The following is a 20903-nucleotide window of genomic DNA, read 5'->3' as shown; positions in this document are numbered from 1 at the left end:
GACAGTTAGTGATACGGTGATCTAGTAGTGTGTGTGACTGGACGAAATGATAATCCATTGAGGTGAATATGTATTGTCCCAGAGAGTATAATATCCTTTGAAGTTGGTAGAGAGATGTACGAATAGAAGACCAATCAAATAATAATTCACTTTGGATAAGGTAGAGAGGATGAGGGAATTGAAGGCTAGTGTAGAAAGTAGAAAAGAGACAAAATGCATGTTGGTTTGATTGTTATGAAAGAAATTTTGTTCCCCCTGTAGAATGATCCCCTAAAAATTAGGATAGTTGATAAGGGTTTATAGGTTTATTCTCAAAATATTTAGAATGTAGGTGATGTGTATGAGCTGAAAACACTGAAAAGAGAGTATTTTGTGAGAATGGAGTTTATATGGTATGAGGTGGAGATTCCCTTGCCGAGGCAATTGTTAATCCTTGGATGTCCCTTGTGTGAGCTGGTAGCAAGTTGAAGATATGAATGTAAATGAAAAAGTAGGTATTGGTGCAGTTGTCACGCTATGTATGGCAGAGTAGGAGGAGACCTGAGTTGAGCAGAAATGTGGATGATTTATAATAATTGTTTGCGAGTTAATCGTAGGTGCCCTGTGAAAAGAGGGAAGCCTGACTGAAGGTAGTATATCCAAGAGTAGAGTGAGTGATGATGTGTTGATAAAGGCAATGTGGGTACAATGTTTAAAAGAGAGATTGGAAGAAGGCATAGGTTTAAGTAAAGTGAGAAAGAGTCCCAAGAGTTCTTAGAGGTGAATGAACAAAGGTGTGGTTGGAGTGTATAGATGTAAGAGACAATGACTAGCAAGTTGATGATGTTTGAGACCTGTTATGAAATTTGATCATGAGAGTTGCACTATTGAGTTTTTGGAGATTTGTATGAGCCGGATGATGAGAGTAAGACCCGTGACTGTTTAAATTAGGAAGAGAGTAGAAGGTGTTTGAAGACCCTATTGCAGATGCAGAGCGAGAAGTAAAGTGTTGTTATAGTGACAGTTGCTGTATATGTAAGGAGTACAGAAAGTGTAATTGATGGCCCTTCCCATTGAGGCATACATGTTGATTGTTGTTTGGAACGAGAAGCTCCCACGTAAATCCAACATTATAGAAATTATGTTAATTTACGATGTGTGTCGAAATGATGTAGATACCTGATGTGAGGTGAAATTTAGAATGGAGGCGTGTGTGTGTGGGGACGTAGCTCTTTCCCAATCCATAGACCTAATTATTTCAGTAATGTGTGGTGGAGAACAATGATAGTGAGGATGTATTTGTGTGTGACGGGATAAAAAGTTTTATTGGTACCCCTATTTGGCAAATGAGTTGTACTGATGTTGAGAACAGGAAATGTTAAAAATGTTTGATGATGAAGGTGAAACTTGATGAAGGTAATGGAGAGTCGCTTTGTGGAGTGTGATTGTGTTACTATTAAAATTTGTAGAAGTTCTAAAGAGTCCACTTGTGGAGAGGTTATTAGCTATTGTGAAGTGAAATACAGTGAAGACTAGTAAATAAAGAGACACTTGAGCGACCCTTGGTTATTGATGAGATTGTAAAGAAGGTTTATATTGTGTCCGGTTATTTTGTTTGTTGTGGCTTAGTGTAAAAGAATTTACCCTTTGACATGTGTTATGGAGGTAGAAAGGTGTAGGAAGTACAGTCCCTTAATATTTCGAATACGAGAGGAAATGAAATGATATAGTGGAGACATGTAACGTGTGATAGAGTGTGTATGAAGTAGTTGGTATGTGCGTGATGTGGAGGTTTATGAAATTGGAGTAATGTGGTAATTAGAAATGATGAAGGTACTGAAGTAGTGATGTTCTAGTTTTCGAAAGAATGGAGTAACCGATGGTGTATGGTTTGAAGTAGAGTTAAAAATGTGAGTAAGGTGAAGTTGATGTTAAATTTTGTATAGGTGTTGCAATACAAGGTTGGAGAATGGTGCAGAGAAGGTAAAAAAAGGTTGTGTCTGTGTAGAGGTTAATGTTTAGCAGAGGAAATGAAACATTACCCCAGAGAAAATGTAAAAAAGTTAGGAATGAGGTGTGGTAGTGAAGAGGTGTGATGAAGTGAAGTCGAATTGCTGAGTTTGGTGGTGAATGGTTTGTGAACTAATGTTGCCCCTGTCCGTCCTGCCTACAAGATTAGAGTTTGGACAGTTAGTGATACGGTGATCTAGTAGTGTGTGTGACTCGACGAAATGATAATCCATTGAGGTGAATATGTATTGTCCCAGAGAGTATAATATCCTTTGAAGTTGGTAGAGAGATGTACGAATAGAAGACCAATCAAATAATAATTCACTTTGGATAAGGTAGCGAGGATGAGGGAATTGAAGGCTAGTGTAGAAAGTAGAAAAGAGACAAAATGCATGTTGGTTTGATTGTTATGAAAGAAATTTTGTTCCCCCTGTAGAATGATCCCCTAAAAATTAGGATAGTTGATAAGGGTTTATAGGTTTATTCTCAAAATATTTAGAATGTAGGTGATGTGTATGAGCTGAATACACTGAAAAGAGAGTATTTTGTGAGAATGGAGTTTATATGGTATGAGGTGGAGATTCCCTTGCCGAGGCAATTGTTAATCCTTGGATGTCCCTTGTGGGAGCTGGTAGCAAGTTGAAGATATGAATATAAATGAAAAAGTAGGTATTGGTGCAGTTGTCACGCTATGTATGGCAGAGTAGGAGGAGACCTGAGTTGAGCAGAAATGTGGATGATTTATAGTAATTGTTTGCGAGTTAATCGTAGGTGCCCTGTGAAAAGAGGGAAGCCTGACTGAAGGTAGTATATCCAAGAGTAGAGTGAGTGATGGTGTGTTGATAAAGGCAATGTGGGTACAATGTTTAAAAGAGAGATTGGAAGAAGGCATAGGTTTAAGTAAAGTGAGAAAGAGTCCCAAGAGTTCTTAGAGGTGAATGAACAAAGGTGTGGTTGGAGTGTATAGATGTAAGAGACAATGACTAGCAAGTTGATGATGTTTGAGACCTGTTATGAAATTTGATCATGAGAGTTGCACTATTGAGTTTTTGGAGATTTGTATGAGCCGGATGATGAGAGTAAGACCCGTGACTGTTTAAATTAGGAAGAGAGTAGAAGGTGTTTGAAGACCCTATTGCAGATGCAGAGCGAAAAGTAAAGTGTTGTTATAGTGACAGTTGCTGTATATGTAAGGAGTACAGAAAGTGTAATTGATGGCCCTTCCCATTGAGGTATACATGCTGATTGTTGTTTGGAACGAGAAGTTCCCACGTAAATCCAACATTATAGAAATTATGTTAATTTACGATGTGTGTCGAAATGATGTAGATACCTGATGTGAGGTGAAATTTAGGATGGAGGCGTGTGTGTGTGGGAACGTAGCTCTTTCCCAATCCATAGACCTAATTATTTCAGTAATGTGTGGTGGAGAACAATGATAGTGAGGATGTATTTGTGTGTGACGGGATAAAAAGTTTTATTGGTACCCCTATTTGGCAAATGAGTTGTACTGATGTTGAGAACAGGAAATGTTAAAAATGTTTGATGATGAAGGTGAAACTTGATGAAGGTAATGGAGAGTCGCTTTGTGGAGTGTGATTGTGTTACTATTAAAATTTGTAGAAGTTCTAAAGAGTCCACTTGTGGAGAGGTTATTAGCTATTGTGAAGTGAAATACAGTGAAGACTAGTAAATAAAGAGACACTTGAGCGACCCTTGGTTATTGATGAGATTGTAAAGAAGGTTTATATTGTGTCCGGTTATTTTGTTTGTTGTGGCTTAGTGTAAAAGAATTTACCCTTTGACATGTGTTATGGAGGTAGAAAGGTGTAGGAAGTACAGTCCCTTAATATTTCGAATACGAGAGGAAATGAAATGATATAGTGGAGACATGTAACGTGTGATAGAGTGTGTATGAAGTAGTTGGTATGTGCGTGATGTGGAGGTTTATGAAATTGGAGTAATGTGGTAATTAGAAATGATGAAGGTACTGAAGTAGTGATGTTCTAGTTTTCGAAAGAATGGAGTAACCGATGGTGTATGGTTTGAAGTAGAGTTAAAAATGTGAGTAAGGTGAAGTTGATGTTAAATTTTGTATAGGTGTTGCAATACAAGGTTGGAGAATGGTGCAGAGAAGGTAAAAAAAGGTTGTGTCTGTGTAGAGGTTAATGTTTAGCAGAGGAAATGAAACATTACCCCAGAGAAAATGTAAAAAAGTTAGGAATGAGGTGTGGTAGTGAAGAGGTGTGATGAAGTGAAGTCGAATTGCTGAGTTTGGTGGTGAATGCTTTGTGAACTAATGTTGCCCCTGTCCGTCCTGCCTACAAGATTAGAGTTTGGACAGTTAGTGATACGGTGATCTAGTAGTGTGTGTGACTCGACGAAATGATAATCCATTGAGGTGAATATGTATTGTCCCAGAGAGTATAATATCCTTTGAAGTTGGTAGAGAGATGTACGAATAGAAGACCAATCAAATAATAATTCACTTTGGATAAGGTAGCGAGGATGAGGGAATTGAAGGCTAGTGTAGAAAGTAGAAAAGAGACAAAATGCATGTTGGTTTGATTGTTATGAAAGAAATTTTGTTCCCCCTGTAGAATGATCCCCTAAAAATTAGGATAGTTGATAAGGGTTTATAGGTTTATTCTCAAAATATTTAGAATGTAGGTGATGTGTATGAGCTGAATACACTGAAAAGAGAGTATTTTGTGAGAATGGAGTTTATATGGTATGAGGTGGAGATTCCCTTGCCGAGGCAATTGTTAATCCTTGGATGTCCCTTGTGGGAGCTGGTAGCAAGTTGAAGATATGAATGTAAATGAAAAAGTAGGTATTGGTGCAGTTGTCACGCTATGTATGGCAGAGTAGGAGGAGACCTGAGTTGAGCAGAAATGTGGATGATTTATAGTAATTGTTTGCGAGTTAATCGTAGGTGCCCTGTGAAAAGAGGGAAGCCTGACTGAAGGTAGTATATCCAAGAGTAGAGTGAGTGATGGTGTGTTGATAAAGGCAATGTGGGTACAATGTTTAAAAGAGAGATTGGAAGAAGGCATAGGTTTAAGTAAAGTGAGAAAGAGTCCCAAGAGTTCTTAGAGGTGAATGAACAAAGGTGTGGTTGGAGTGTATAGATGTAAGAGACAATGACTAGCAAGTTGATGATGTTTGAGACCTGTTATGAAATTTGATCATGAGAGTTGCACTATTGAGTTTTTGGAGATTTGTATGAGCCGGATGATGAGAGTAAGACCCGTGACTGTTTAAATTAGGAAGAGAGTAGAAGGTGTTTGAAGACCCTATTGCAGATGCAGAGCGAAAAGTAAAGTGTTGTTATAGTGACAGTTGCTGTATATGTAAGGAGTACAGAAAGTGTAATTGATGGCCCTTCCCATTGAGGTATACATGCTGATTGTTGTTTGGAACGAGAAGTTCCCACGTAAATCCAACATTATAGAAATTATGTTAATTTACGATGTGTGTCGAAATGATGTAGATACCTGATGTGAGGTGAAATTTAGGATGGAGGCGTGTGTGTGTGGGGACGTAGCTCTTTCCCAATCCATAGACCTAATTATTTCAGTAATGTGTGGTGGAGAACAATGATAGTGAGGATGTATTTGTGTGTGACGGGATAAAAAGTTTTATTGGTACCCCTATTTGGCAAATGAGTTGTACTGATGTTGAGAACAGGAAATGTTAAAAATGTTTGATGATGAAGGTGAAACTTGATGAAGGTAATGGAGAGTCGCTTTGTGGAGTGTGATTGTGTTACTATTAAAATTTGTAGAAGTTCTAAAGAGTCCACTTGTGGAGAGGTTATTAGCTATTGTGAAGTGAAATACAGTGAAGACTAGTAAATAAAGAGACACTTGAGCGACCCTTGGTTATTGATGAGATTGTAAAGAAGGTTTATATTGTGTCCGGTTATTTTGTTTGTTGTGGCTTAGTGTAAAAGAATTTACCCTTTGACATGTGTTATGGAGGTAGAAAGGTGTAGGAAGTACTGTCCCTTAATATTTCGAATACGAGAGGAAATGATATAGTGGAGACATGTAACGTGTGAGAGAGTGTGTATGAAGTAGTTGGTATGTGCGTGACGTGGAGCTTTATGAAATTGGAGTAATGTGGTAATTAGAAATGATGAAGGTACTGAAGTAGTGATGTTCTAGTTTTTGAAAGAATGGAGTAACCGATGGTGTATGGTTTGAAGTAGAGTTAAAAACGTGAGTAAGGTGAAGTTGATGTTAAATTTTGTATAGGTGTTGCAATACAAGGTTGGAGAATGGTGCAGAGAAGGTAAAAAAAGGTTGTGTCTGTGTAGAGGTTAATTTTTAGATGAGGAAATGAAACATTACCCCAGAGAAAATGTAAAAAAGTTAGGAATGAGGTGTGGTAGTGAAGAGGTGTGATGAAGTGAAGTCGAATTGCTGAGTTTGGTGGTGAATGGTTTGTGAACTAATGTTGCCCCTGTCCGTCCTGCCTACAAGATTAGAGTTTGGACAGTTAGTGATACGGTGATCTAGTAGTGTGTGTGACTCGACGAAATGATAATCCATTGAGGTGAATACGTATTGTCCCAGAGAGTATAATATCCTTTGAAGTTGGTAGAGAGATGTACGAATAGAAGACCAATCAAATAATAATTCACTTTGGATAAGGTAGCGAGGATGAGGGAATTGAAGGCTAGTGTAGAAAGTAGAAAAGAGACAAAATGCATGTTGGTTTGATTGTTATGAAAGAAATTTTGTTCCCCCTGTAGAATGATCCCCTAAAAATTAGGATAGTTGATAAGGGTTTATAGGTTTATTCTCAAAATATTTAGAATGTAGGTAATGTGTATGAGCTGAAAACACTGAAAAGAGAGTATTTTGTGAGAATGGAGTTTATGTGGTATGAGGTGGAGATTCCCTTGCCGAGGCAATTGTTAATCCTTGGATGTCCCTTGTGTGAGCTGGTAGCAAGTTGAAGATATGAATGTAAATGAAAAAGTAGGTATTGGTGCAGTTGTCACGCTATGTATGGCAGAGTAGGAGGAGACCTGAGTTGAGCAGAAATGTGGATGATTTATAATAATTGTTTGCGAGTTAATCGTAGGTGCCCTGTGAAAAGAGGGAAGCCAGACTGAAGATAGTATATCCAAGAGTAGAGTGAGTGATGATGTGTTGATAAAGGCAATGTGGGTACAATGTTTAAAAGAGAGATTGGAAGAAGGCATAGATTTAAGTAAAGTGAGAAAGAGTCCCAAGAAATCTTAGAGGTGAATGAACAAAGGTGTGGTTGGAGTGTATAGATGTAAGAAACAATGACTAGCAAGTTGATGATGTTTGAGACCTGTTATGAAATTTGATCATGAGAGTTGCATTATTGAGTTTTTGGAGATTTGTATGAGCCGGATGATGAGGGTAAGACCCGTGACTGTTTAAATTAGGAAGAGAGTAGAAGGTGTTTGAAGACCCTATTGCAGATACAGAGTGAAAAGTAAAGTGTTGTTATAGTGACAGTTGCAGTATATGTAGGGTGTACAGAAAGTCTAATTGATGGCCCTTCCCATTGAGGTATACATTCTGATTGTTGTTTGGAACGAGAAGCTCCCACGTAAATCCAACATTATAGAAATTATGTTAATTTACGATGTGTGTCGAAATGATGTAGATACCTGATGTGAGGTGAAATTTAGGATGGAGGCGTGTGTGTGTGAGGACGTGGCCCTTTCCCAAGCCATAGAATTCATTATTTCAGTTATGTGTGGTGGAGAATAATGATAGTGAGGAAGTATTTATGTGTGACGGGATAGGAAGTATTATTGGTAACCCTATTTGGCAAATGAGTTGTACTGATGTTGAGAACAGGAAATGTTAAAAATGTATATGATGAAGGTGAAACTTGATGTTGGTAATGGAGAGTCGCTTTGTGGAAAATTTGTAGAAGTTCTAAAGAGTCCACTTGTGGAGAGGTTATTAGCTATTGTGAAGTGAAATACAGTGAAGACTAGTAAACAAAATGACACTTGAGCGACCCTTGGTTATTGATAAGGTTGTAAAGAAGGTTTATATTGTGTCTGGTTATTTGTTTGTTGTGGCTTAGTGTAAAAGAATTTACCCTTTGACATGTGTTATGGAGGTAGAAAGGTGTAGGAAGTACAGTCCCTTAATATTTCGAATACGAGAGGAAATGATATAGTGGAGACATGTAACGTGTGAGAGAGTGTGTATGAAGTAGTTGGTATGTGCGTGATGTGGAGGTTTATGAAATTGGAGTAATGTGGTAATTAGAAATGATGAAGGTAATGAAGTAGTGATGTTCTAGTTTTCGAAAGAATGGAGTAACTGATGGTGTATGGTTTGAAGTAGAGTTAAAAACCTGAGTAAGGTGAAGTTGATGTTAAATTTTGTATAGGTGTTATAATACAAGGTTGGAGAATGGTGCAGAGAAGGTAAAAAAAGGTTGTGTCTGTGTAGAGGTTAATGTTTAGATGAGGAAGTAAAACATTACCCCAGAGAAAATGTAAAAAAGTTAGGAATGAGGTGTGGTAGTGAAGAGGTGTGAGGAAGTGAAGTCGAAGTGCTGAGTTTGGTGATGAATGCTTTGTGAACTAATGTTGCTCCTGTCCGTTCTGCCTACAAGATTAGAGTTTGGACAGTTAGTGATACGGTGATGTAGTAGTGTGTGTGACTTGACGAAATGATAATCCATAGAGGTGAATATGTATTGTCCCAAAGAGTATAATATCCTTTGAAGTTGGTAGAGAGATGTACGAATAGAAGACCAATAAAATAATAATTCACTTTGGATAAGGTAGCGAGGATGAGGGAATTGAAAGCGAGTGTAGAAAGTAAAAAAGAGACAAAATGCATGTTGGTTTGATTGTTATGAAAGAAATTTTGTTCCCCCTGTAGATTGATCCCCTAAAAATTAGGATAGTTGATAAGGGTTTATAGGTTTATTCTCAAAATATTTAGAATGTAGGTGATGTGTATGAGCTGAAAACACTGAAAAGAGAGTATTTTGTGAGAATGGAGTTTATATGGTATGAGGTGGAGATTCCCTTGCCGAGGCAATTGTTAATCCTTGGATGTCCCTTGTGTGAGCTGGTAGCAAGTTGAAGATATGAATGTAAATGAAAAAGTAGGTATTGGTGCAGTTGTCACGCTATGTATGGCAGAGTAGGAGGAGACCTGAGTTGAGCAGAAATGTGGATGATTTATAATAATTGTTTGCGAGTTAATCGTAGGTGCCCTGTGAAAAGAGGGAAGCCAGACTGAAGATAGTATATCCAAGAGTAGAGTGAGTGATGATGTGTTGATAAAGGCAATGTGGGTACAATGTTTAAAAGAGGGATTGGAAGAAGGCATAGATTTAAGTAAAGGGAGAAAGAGTCCCAAGAAATCTTAGAGGTGAATGAACAAAGGTGTGGTTGGAGTGTATAGATGTAAGAAACAGTGACTAGCAAGTTGATGATGTTTGAGACCTGTTATGAAATTTGATCATGAGAGTTGCATTATTGAGTTTTTGGAGTTTTGTATGAGTGAGATGTTGAGAGTAAGACCTGTGACTGTTTAAATTAGGAAGAGAGTAGAAGGTGTTTGAAGACCCTATTGCAGACGCAGAGCGAAAAGTAAAGTGTTGTTATAGTGAAAGTTGCAGTATATGTAAGGTGTACAGAAAGTGTAATTGATGACCCTTCCCATTGAGGTATACATGCTGATTGTTGTTTGGAACGAGAAGTTCCCACGTAAATCCAACATTATAGAAATTATGTTAATTTACGATGTGTGTCGAAATGATGTAGATACCTGATGTGAGGTGAAATTTAGGATGGAGGCGTGTGTGTGTGGGGACGTAGCTCTTTCCCAATCCATAGACCTAATTATTTCAGTAATGTGTGGTGGAGAACAATGATAGTGAGGATGTATTTGTGTGTGACGGGTTAAAAAGTTTTATTGGTACCCCTATTTGGCAAATGAGTTGTACTGATGTTGAGAACAGGAAATGTTAAAAATGTTTGATGATGAAGGTGAAACTTGATGAAGGTAATGGAGAGTCGCTTTGTGGAGTGTGATTGTGTTACTATTAAAATTTGTAGAAGTTCTAAAGAGTCCACTTGTGGAGAGGTTATTAGCTATTGTGAAGTGAAATACAGTGAAGACTAGTAAATAAAGAGACACTTGAGCGACCCTTGGTTATTGATAACATTGTAAAAAAGGTTTATATTGTGTCTGGTTATTTTGTTTGTTGTGGCTTAGTGTAAAAGAATTTACCCTTTGACATGTGTTATGGAGGTAGAAAGGTGTAGGAAGTACTGTCCCTTAATATTTCGAATACGAGAGGAAATGATATAGTGGAGACATGTAACGTGTGAGAGAGTGTGTATGAAGTAGTTGGTATGTGCGTGATGTGGAGCTTTATGAAATTGGAGTAATGTGATAATTAGAAATGATGAAGGTACTGAAGTAGTGATGTTCTAGTTTTTGAAAGAATGGAGTAACCGATGGTGTATGGTTTGAAGTAGAGTTAAAAACGTGAGTAAGGTGAAGTTGATGTTAAATTTTGTATAGGTGTTGCAATACAAGGTTGGAGAATGGTGCAGAGAAGGTAAAAAAAGGTTGTGTCTGTGTAGAGGTTAATTTTTAGATGAGGAAATGAAACATTACCCCAGAGAAAATGTAAAAAAGTTAGGAATGAGGTGTGGTAGTGAAGAGGTGTGATGAAGTGAAGTCGAATTGCTGAGTTTGGTGGTGAATGGTTTGTGAACTAATGTTGCCCCTGTCCGTCCTGCCTACAAGATTAGAGTTTGGACAGTTAGTGATACGGTGATCTAGTAGTGTGTGTGACTCGACGAAATGATAATCCATTGAGGTGAATACGTACTGTCCCATAGAGTATAATATCCTTTGAAGTTGGTAGAGAGATGTACGAATAGAAGACCAATCAAATAATAATTCACTTTGGATAAGGTAGCGAGGATGAGGGAATTGAAGGCTAGTGTAGAAAGTAGAAAAGAGACAAAATGCATGTTGGTTTGATTGTTATGAAAGAAATTTTGTTCCCCCTGTAGAATGATCCCCTAAAAATTAGGATAGTTGATAAGGGTTTATAGGTTTATTCTCAAAATATTTAGAATGTAGGTAATGTGTATGAGCTGAAAACACTGAAAAGAGAGTATTTTGTGAGAATGGAGTTTATGTGGTATGAGGTGGAGATTCCCTTGCCGAGGCAATTGTTAATCCTTGGATGTCCCTTGTGTGAGCTGGTAGCAAGTTGAAGATATGAATGTAAATGAAAAAGTAGGTATTGGTGCAGTTGTCACGCTATGTATGGCAGAGTAGGAGGAGACCTGAGTTGAGCAGAAATGTGGATGATTTATAATAATTGTTTGCGAGTTAATCGTAGGTGCCCTGTGAAAAGAGGGAAGCCAGACTGAAGATAGTATATCCAAGAGTAGAGTGAGTGATGATGTGTTGATAAAGGCAATGTGGGTACAATGTTTAAAAGAGAGATTGGAAGAAGGCATAGATTTAAGTAAAGTGAGAAAGAGTCCCAAGAAATCTTAGAGGTGAATGAACAAAGGTGTGGTTGGAGTGTATAGATGTAAGAAACAATGACTAGCAAGTTGATGATGTTTGAGACCTGTTATGAAATTTGATCATGAGAGTTGCATTATTGAGTTTTTGGAGATTTGTATGAGCCGGATGATGAGGGTAAGACCCGTGACTGTTTAAATTAGGAAGAGAGTAGAAGGTGTTTGAAGACCCTATTGCAGATACAGAGTGAAAAGTAAAGTGTTGTTATAGTGACAGTTGCAGTATATGTAGGGTGTACAGAAAGTGTAATTGATGGCCCTTCCCATTGAGGTATACATTCTGATTGTTGTTTGGAACGAGAAGCTCCCACGTAAATCCAACATTATAGAAATTATGTTAATTTACGATGTGTGTCGAAATGATGTAGATACCTGATGTGAGGTGAAATTTAGGATGGAGGCGTGTGTGTGTGAGGACGTGGCCCTTTCCCAATCCATAGAATTCATTATTTCAGTTATGTGTGGTGGAGAATAATGATAGTGAGGAAGTATTTATGTGTGACGGGATAGGAAGTATTATTGGTAACCCTATTTGGCAAATGAGTTGTACTGATGTTGAGAACAGGAAATGTTAAAAATGTATATGATGAAGGTGAAACTTGATGTTGGTAATGGAGAGTCGCTTTGTGGAAAATTTGTAGAAGTTCTAAAGAGTCCACTTGTGGAGAGGTTATTAGCTATTGTGAAGTGAAATACAGTGAAGACTAGTAAACAAAATGACACTTGAGCGACCCTTGGTTATTGATAAGGTTGTAAAGAAGGTTTATATTGTGTCTGGTTATTTGTTTGTTGTGGCTTAGTGTAAAAGAATTTACCCTTTGACATGTGTTATGGAGGTAGAAAGGTGTAGGAAGTACAGTCCCTTAATATTTCGAATACGAGAGGAAATGATATAGTGGAGACATGTAACGTGTGAGAGAGTGTGTATGAAGTAGTTGGTATGTGCGTGATGTGGAGGTTTATGAAATTGGAGTAATGTGGTAATTAGAAATGATGAAGGTAATGAAGTAGTGATGTTCTAGTTTTCGAAAGAATGGAGTAACTGATGGTGTATGGTTTGAAGTAGAGTTAAAAACCTGAGTAAGGTGAAGTTGATGTTAAATTTTGTATAGGTGTTATAATACAAGGTTGGAGAATGGTGCAGAGAAGGTAAATAAAGGTTGTGTCTGTGTAGAGGTTAATGTTTAGATGAGGAAGTAAAACATTACCCCAGAGAAAAGGTAAAAAAGTTAGGAATGAGGTGTGGTAGTGAAGAGGTGTGAGGAAGTGAAGTCGAAGTGCTGAGTTTGGTGATGAATGCTTTGTGAACTAATGTTGCTCCTGTCCGTTCTGCCTACAAGATTAGAGTTTGGACAGTTAGTGATACGGTGATGTAGTAGTGTGTGTGACTTGACGAAATGATAATCCATAGAGGTGAATATGTATTGTCCCAAAGAGTATAATATCCTTTGAAGTTGGTAGAGAGATGTACGAATAGAAGACCAATAAAATAATAATTCACTTTGGATAAGGTAGCGAGGATGAGGGAATTGAAAGCGAGTGTAGAAAGTAAAAAAGAGACAAAATGCATGTTGGTTTGATTGTTATGAAAGAAATTTTGTTCCCCCTGTAGATTGAACCCCTAAATATTAGGATAGTTGATAAGGGTTTATAGGTTTATTCTCAAAATATTTAGAATGTAGGTGATGTGTATGAGCTGAAAACACTGAAAAGAGAGTATTTTGTGAGAATGGAGTTTATATGGTATGAGGTGGAGATTCCCTTGCCGAGGCAATTGTTAATCCTTGGATGTCCCTTGTGTGAGCTGGTAGCAAGTTGAAGATATGAATGTAAATGAAAAAGTAGGTATTGGTGCAGTTGTCACGCTATGTATGGCAGAGTAGGAGGAGACCTGAGTTGAGCAGAAATGTGGATGATTTATAATAATTGTTTGCGAGTTAATCGTAGGTGCCCTGTGAAAAGAGGGAAGCCAGACTGAAGATAGTATATCCAAGAGTAGAGTGAGTGATGATGTGTTGATAAAGGCAATGTGGGTACAATGTTTAAAAGAGGGATTGGAAGAAGGCATAGATTTAAGTAAAGTGAGAAAGAGTCCCAAGAAATCTTAGAGGTGAATGAACAAAGGTGTGGTTGGAGTGTATAGATGTAAGAAACAGTGACTAGCAAGTTGATGATGTTTGAGACCTGTTATGAAATTTGATCATGAGAGTTGCATTATTGAGTTTTTGGAGTTTTGTATGAGTGAGATGATGAGAGTAAGACCTGTGACTGTTTAAATTAGGAAGAGAGTAGAAGGTGTTTGAAGACCCTATTGCAGACGCAGAGCGAAAAGTAAAGTGTTGTTATAGTGAAAGTTGCAGTATATGTAAGGTGTACAGAAAGTGTAATTGATGACCCTTCCCATTGAGGTATACATGCTGATTGTTGTTTGGAACGAGAAGTTCCCACGTAAATCCAACATTATAGAAATTATGTTAATTTACGATGTGTGTCGAAATGATGTAGATACCTGATGTGAGGTGAAATTTAGGATGGAGGCGTGTGTGTGTGGGGACGTAGCTCTTTCCCAATCCATAGACCTAATTATTTCAGTAATGTGTGGTGGAGAACAATGATAGTGAGGATGTATTTGTGTGTGACGGGATAAAAAGTTTTATTGGTACCCCTATTTGGCAAATGAGTTGTACTGATGTTGAGAACAGGAAATGTTAAAAATGTTTGATGATGAAGGGGAAACTTGATGTAGGTAATGGAGAGTCGCATGTTTGATGATGAAGGTGAAACTTGATGAAGGTAATGGAGAGTCGCTTTGTGGAGTGTGATTGTGTTACTATTAAAATTTGTAGAAGTTCTAAAGAGTCCACTTGTGGAGAGGTTATTAGCTATTGTGAAGTGAAATACAGTGAAGACTAGTAAATAAAGAGACACTTGAGCGACCCTTGGTTATTGATGAGATTGTAAAGAAGGTTTATGTTGTGTCTGGTTATTTTGTTTGTTGTGGCTTAGTGTAAAAGAATTTACCCTTTGACATGTGTTATGGAGGTAGAAAGGTGTAGGAAGTACAGTCCCTTAATATTTCGAATACGAGAGGAAATGAAATGATATAGTGGAGACATGTAACGTGTGAGAGAGTGTGTATGAAGTAGTTGGTATGTGCGTGACGTGGAGGTTTATGAAATTGGAGTAATGTGGTAATTAGAAATGATGAAGGTACTGAAGTAGTGATGTTCTAGTTTTCGAAAGAATGGAGTAACCGATGGTGTATGGTTTGAAGTAGAGTTAAAAACGTGAGTAAGTTGAAGTTGATGTTAAATTTTGTATAGGTGTTGCAATACAAGGTTGGAGAATGGTGCAGAGAAGGTAAAAAAAGGTTGTGTCTGTGTAGAGGTTAATGTTTAGATGAGGAAATGAAACATTACCCCAGAGAAAATGTAAAAAAGTTAGGAATGAGGTGTGGTAGTGAAGAGGTGTGATGAAGTGAAGTTGAATTGCTGAGTTTGGTGGTGAATGGTTTGTGAACTAATGTTGCCCCTGTCCGTCCTGCCTACAAGATTAGAGTTTGGACAGTTAGTGATACGGTGATCTAGTAGTGTGTGTGACTCGACGAAATGATAATCCATTGAGGTGAATATGTATTGTCCCAGAGAGTATAATATCCTTTGAAGTTGGTAGAGAGATGTACGAATAGAAGACCAATCAAATAATAATTCACTTTGGATAAGGTAGCGAGGATGAGGGAATTGAAGGCTAGTGTAGAAAGTAGAAAAGAGACAAAATGCATGTTGGTTTGATTGTTATGAAAGAAATTTTGTTCCCCCTGTAGAATGATCCCCTAAAAATTAGGATAGTTGATAAGGGTTTATAGGTTTATTCTCAAAATATTTAGAATGTAGCTGATGTGTATGAGCTGAAAACACTGAAAAGAGAGTATTTTGTGAGAATGGAGTTTATATGGTATGAGGTGGAGATTCCCTTGCCGAGGCAATTGTTAATCCTTGGATGTCCCTTGTGTGAGCTGGTAGCAAGTTGAAGATATGAATGTAAATGAAAAAGTAGGTATTGGTGCAGTTGTCACGCTATGTATGGCAGAGTAGGAGGAGACCTGAGTTGAGCAGAAATGTGGATGATTTATAATAATTGTTTGCGAGTTAATCGTAGGTGCCCTGTGAAAAGAGGGAAGCCAGACTGAAGATAGTATATCCAAGAGTAGAGTGAGTGATGATGTGTTGATAAAGGCAATGTGGGTACAATGTTTAAAAGAGGGATTGGAAGAAGGCATAGATTTAAGTAAAGTGAGAAAGAGTTCCAAGAAATCTTAGAGGTGAATGAACAAAGGTGTGGTTGGAGTGTATAGATGTAAGAAACAGTGACTAGCAAGTTGATGATGTTTGAGACCTGTTATGAAATTTGATCATGAGCGTTGCATTATTGAGTTTTTGGAGATTTGTATGAGCCGGATGATGAGAGTAAGACCCGTGACTGTTTAAATTAGGAAGAGAGTAGAAGGTGTTTGAAGACCCTATTGCAGATACAGAGTGAAAAGTAAAGTGTTGTTATAGTGACAGTTGCAGTATATGTAAGGTGTAATGAAAGTGTAATTGATGGCCCTTCCCATTGAGGTATACATGCTGATTGTTGTTTGGAACGAGAAGCTCCCACGTAAATCCAAAATTATAGAAATTATGTTAATTTACGATGTGTGTCGAAATGATGTAGATACCTGATGTGAGGTGAAATTTAGGATGGAGGCGTGTGTGTGTGGGGACGTAGCTCTTTCCCAATCCATAGACCTAATTATTTCAGTAATGTGTGGTGGAGAACAATGATAGTGAGGATGTATTTGTGTGTGACGGGATAAAAAGTTTTATTGGTACCCCTATTTGGCAAATGAGTTGTACTGATGTTGAGAACAGGAAATGTTAAAAATGTTTGATGATGAAGGTGAAACTTGATGAAGGTAATGGAGAGTCGCTTTGTGGAGTGTGATTGTGTTACTATTAAAATTTGTAGAAGTTCTAAAGAGTCCACTTGTGGAGAGGTTATTAGCTATTGTGAAGTGAAATACAGTGAAGACTAGTAAATAAAGAGACACTTGAGCGACCCTTGGTTATTGATGAGATTGTAAAGAAGGTTTATATTGTGTCTGGTTATTTTGTTTGTTGTGGCTTAGTGTAAAAGAATTTACCCTTTGACATGTGTTATGGAGGTAGAAAGGTGTAGGAAGTACAGTCCCTTAATATTTCGAATACGAGAGGAAATGATATGATATAGTGGAGACATGTAACGTGTGAGAGAGTGTGTATGAAGTAGTTGGTATGTGCGTGACGTGGAGGTTTATGAAATTGGAGTAATGTGGTAATTAGAAATGGTGAAGGTACTGAAGTAGTGATGTTCTAGTTTTTGAAAGAATGGAGTAACCGATGGTGTATGGTTTGAAGTAGAGTTAAAAACGTGAGTAAGGTGAAGTTGGTGTTAAATTTTGTATAGGTGTTGCAATACAAGGTTGGAGAATGGTGCAGAGAAGGTAAAAAAAGGTTGTGTCTGTGTAGAGGTTAATGTTTAGATGAGGAAATGAAACATTACCCCAGAGAAAATGTAAAAGAGTTAGGAATGAGGTGTGGTAGTGAAGAGGTGTGATGAAGTGATGTCGAATTGCTGAGTTTGGTGGTGAATGGTTTGTGAACTAATGTTGCCCCTGTCCGTCCTGCCTACAAGATTAGAGTTTGGACAGTTAGTGATACGGTGATGTAGTAGTGTGTGTGACTCGACGAAATGATAATCCATTGAGGTGAATATGTATTGTCCCAGAGAGTATAATATCCTTTGAAGTTGGTAGAGAGATGTACGAATAGAAGACCAATCAAATAATAATTCACTTTGGATAAGGTAGCGAGGATGAGGGAATTGAAGGCTAGTGTAGAAAGTAGAAAAGAGACAAAATGCATGTTGGTTTGATTCTTATGAAAGAAATTTTGTTCCTCTGTAGAATGATCCCCTAAAAATTAGGATAGTTGATAAGGGTTTATAGGTTTATTCTCAAAATATTTAGAATGTAGGTGATGTGTATGAGCTGAAAACACTGAAAAGAGAGTATTTTGTGAGAATGGAGTTTATATGGTATGAGGTGGAGATTCCCTTGCCGAGGCAATTGTTAATCCTTGGATGTCCCTTGTGTGAGCTGGTAGCAAGTTGAAGATATGAATGTAAATGAAAAAGTAGGTATTGGTGCAGTTGTCACGCTATGTATGGCAGAGTAGGAGGAGACCTGAGTTGAGCAGAAATGTGGATGATTTATAATAATTGTTTGCGAGTTAATCGTAGGTGCCCTGTGAAAAGAGGGAAGCCAGACTGAAGATAGTATATCCAAGAGTAGAGTGAGTGATGATGTGTTGATAAAGGCAATGTGGGTACAGTGTTTAAAAGAGAGATTGGAAGAAGGCATAGATTTAAGTAAAGTGAGAAAGAGTCCCAAGAAATCTTAGAGGTGAATGAACAAAGGTGTGGTTGGAGTGTATAGATGTAAGAAACAATGACTAGCAAGTTGATGATGTTTGAGACCTGTTATGAAATTTGATCATGAGAGTTGCATTATTGAGTTTTTGGAGATTTGTATGAGCCGGATGATGAGAGTAAGACCCGTGACTGTTTAAATTAGGAAGAGAGTAGAAGGTGTTTGAAGACCCTATTGCAGATACAGAGTGAAAAGTAAAGTGTTGTTATAGTGACAGTTGCAGTATATGTAGGGTGTACAGAAAGTGTAATTGATGGCCCTTCCCATTGAGGTATACATTCTGATTGTTGTTTGGAACGAGAAGCTCCCACGTAAATCCAACATTATAGAAATTATGTTAATTTACGATGTGTGTCGAAATGATGTAGATACCTGATGTGAGGTGAAATTTAGGATGGAGGCGTGTGTGTGTTTGAGGACGTAGTTCTTTCCCAATCCATAGAATTAATTATTTCAGTAATGTGTGGTGGAGAATAATGATAGTGAGGATGTATTTGTGTGTGACAGGATAAGAAGTTTTATTGGTACCCCTATTTGGCAAATGCATTGTACTGATGTTGAGAACAGGAAATGTTAAAAATGTAGATGATGAAGGTGAAACTTGATGTTGGTAATGGAGGGTCGCTTTGTGGAGTGTGATTGTGTTACCATTAAAATTTGTAGAAGTTGTAAAGAGTCCACTTGTGGAGAGGTTATTAGCTATTGCGAAGTGAAATACAGTGAAGACTAGTAAACAAAGAGACACTTGAACAACCCTTGGTTATTGATAGGATTGTAAAGAAGGTTTATATTGTGTCTGGTTATTTTGTTTGTTGTGGCTTAGTGTAAAAGAATGTACCCTTTGACATGTGTTATGGAGGTAGAAAGGTGTAGGAAGTACAGTCCCTTAACATTTCGAATAAAAAGAGACACTTGAACAACCCTTGGTTATTGATAAGATTGTAAAGAAGGTTTATATTGTGTCTGGTTATTTTGTTTGTTGTGGCTTAGTGTAAAAGAATGTACCCTTTGACATGTGTTATGGAGGTAGAAAGGTGTAGGAAGTACAGTCCCTTAACATTTCGAATACGAGATGAAATGATATAGTGGAGACATGTAACATGTGAGACAGTGTGTATGAAGTAGTTGGTATGTGCGTGATGTGGAGGTTTATGAAATTGGAGTAATGTGGTAATTAGAAATGATGATGGTACTGAAGTAGTGATGTTCTAGTTTTCGAAAGAATGGAGTAATCGATGGTGTATGGTTTGAAGTAGAGTTAAAAACCTGAGTAAGGTGAAATTGATGTTAAATTTTGTATACGTGTTATAATACAAGGTTGTAGAATGGTGCAGAGAAGGTAAAGAAAGGTTGTGTCAGTGTATAGGTTAATGTGTAGATGAGGAAGTAATACAGTACCCCACAGAAAATGTAAAATAGTTAGGAATGAGGTGTGGTAGTGAAGAGGTGTGATGAAGTGAAGTCAAATTGCTGTGTTTGGTAGTGAATGGTTTGTGAACTACCTGAGTAAGGTGAAGTTGATGTTAAATTTTGTAAAGGTGTTATAATACAAGGTTGTAGAATGGTACAGAAAAGGTAAAAAAAGGTTGTGTCAGTGTAGAGGTTAATGTGTAGATGAGGAAATAAAACAGTACCCCAGAGAAAATGTAAAATTGTTAGGAATGAGGTGTGGTAGTGAAGAGGTGTTATGAAGTGAAGTCGAATTGCTGTGTTTGGTGGTGAATGGTTTGTGAACTAATGTTGCCCCTGTACATCCTGCCTACAAGATTTGAGTTTGGACAGTTAGTGATACCGTGATCTAGTAGTGTGTGTGACTTGTTGAAATGATAATCCATAGAGGTGAATATGTATTGTCCGAGAGAGTAAAATATCCTTTGAAGTTGGTAGAGAGATGTACGAATAGAAGACCAATCAAATAATAATTCGCTTTGGATGAGGAAGCGAGGATGAGGGAATTGAAAGCGAGTGTAGAACGTAGAAAAGAGAAAAAATGGATGTTGGTTTGATTGTTATGAAACAAGTTTTGTTCCCCCTGTAGTTTGATCCCGTGATTGGGATAGTTGATAAGGGTTTATAGGTTTATTCTCAAAATATTTGGAATGTAGGTGATGTGTATGAGCTGAAAACACTGAAAAGAGAGTATTTTGCGTGAACGGAGTTTATAGGGTATGAGGTGGAGATTCCCATTGCCCAGGCAATTGTTAATCCTTGGATGTCCCTTGTGTGAGCTGGTAGCATGTTGGAGATATGAATGTAAATGAAAAAGTAGGTATTGGTGCAGTTGACACGCTATATATGGCAGAGTAGGAGGAGACCTGAGTTGTGCAGAAATGTGGATGATTTATAATAATTGTTTGCGAGTTAATCGTAGGTGCCCTGTGAAAAGAGGGAAGCCAGACTGAAGATAGTATATCCAAGAGTAGAGTGAGTGATGATGTGTTGATAAAGGCAATGTGGGTACATTTTTTAAAAGAGAGATTGGAAGAGGGCATAGGTTTAAGTAAAGTGAAAATGAGTCCCAAGAGTTCTTAGCGGTGAATGAACAAAGGTGTGGTTGGAGTGTATAGATGTAAGAAACAATGACTAGCAAGTTGATGATGTTTGAGACCTGTTATGAAATTTGATCATGAGAGTTGCATTATTGAGTTTTTGGAGTTTTGTATGAGTGAGATGATGAGAGTAAGACCCGTGACTGTTTAAATTAGGAAGAGAGTAGAAGGTGTTTGAAGACCCTATTGCAGACGCAGAGCGAAAAGTAAAGTGTTGTTATAGTGAAGGTTGCAGTATATGTAAGGTGTACAGAAAGTGTAATTGATGACCCTT

At 37.7% G+C, this 20903-nt stretch overlaps 1 long non-coding RNA gene across 1 annotated transcript in view; it reads left to right on the top strand.

Annotated features, from left to right (window-relative positions):
• The first annotated feature begins 518 nt into the window (after positions 1 to 518).
• The window catches only part of LOC126466630 (uncharacterized), a 94153-nt gene continuing 73768 nt past the window's right edge, over positions 519 to 20903 (top strand). Inside the window, exons 1-3 of the long non-coding RNA XR_007585985.1 lie at positions 519 to 3108; positions 11728 to 11951; positions 16300 to 17029. This is a non-coding gene — a long non-coding RNA (uncharacterized LOC126466630). The remainder of the gene's footprint in view (positions 3109 to 11727; positions 11952 to 16299; positions 17030 to 20903) is intronic.

The sequence above is a fragment of the Schistocerca serialis genome, chromosome 1, assembly GCF_023864345.2.
Source record: "Schistocerca serialis cubense isolate TAMUIC-IGC-003099 chromosome 1, iqSchSeri2.2, whole genome shotgun sequence".
In the NCBI taxonomy this organism is placed as follows: Eukaryota; Metazoa; Arthropoda; class Insecta; order Orthoptera; family Acrididae; genus Schistocerca; species Schistocerca serialis.
The sequence above is the reverse complement of the archived record's forward strand: the minus strand, read 5'-3'. Positions and strand labels throughout refer to the sequence as shown.